The sequence below is a fragment of the Crocuta crocuta genome, unplaced genomic scaffold, assembly GCF_008692635.1.
Source record: "Crocuta crocuta isolate KB4526 unplaced genomic scaffold, BGI_CrCroc_1.0 scaffold581, whole genome shotgun sequence".
NCBI lineage: Eukaryota > Metazoa > Chordata > Mammalia > Carnivora > Hyaenidae > Crocuta > Crocuta crocuta.
This window is the reverse complement of record NW_027528635.1, coordinates 2,024,944-2,025,755: the sequence shown is the minus strand read 5'-3', so window position 1 is coordinate 2,025,755 and position 812 is coordinate 2,024,944.

The following is an 812-nucleotide window of genomic DNA, read 5'->3' as shown; positions in this document are numbered from 1 at the left end:
TTTGTGGGTTCAAGCCCTGCATTGGGATGGGCTCTGTGCTAACAGCTCAGAGCCTGGAGCCTGTCTTCAGATTCTGTGTCTCCCTCTCTCTCTGACCCTCCCCTGCTCATGCTGTCTCTATCTCTCTCTTAAAGATAAATAAAACATTAAAACAAAAAAGAGAAATTCATATCTGATGTCCAGCTGTATCTCAGAGTAGTTGATCTGGGCACCATGAACTTTAACATGGGCCAAATTTCCCTTTTTCACACTGACTTATAGAGTCCTTAAAGAACAAGTGATGGCCCACATAGGCAAAAATAAAGTCCATGAGGATATCCTCTCTTCTTTCATGCATGCTTTCAATACATGCTTTCTTGTTATATTTTATGTTTCCTTCCAAATGTGCTTAAATTATTTCTTATTTAAGATTACGTATAGGTAAATATGTACACAGATTTTGAGTCCTGAACAAGCAACTAATTCCTTTGGAGAGAGTTAATCATAACAACATAGGCTCATGAATCAGAAATGCCTGTGTTCCATCCACAAAAGCAAGGGAATCAAGAGCAAAAATAAATGATTGGGACCTCATCAAGATTAAAAGCTTCTGCACAGCCAAGGAAACAACCCAGGAAATTAATAGGCAACCAACGGAATGGGAATAGATAGTTGCAAATGACATATCAGATAAAGGGTTAATATCCAGAATCTATAAGGAACTCACCAAACTACACGCCCGAAAAACAAACAACCCAGTGAAGAAATGGGCAGAAGATATGAACAGACACTTCTCCAAAGAGGACATCCAGATGGCCAACAGACACATGAAA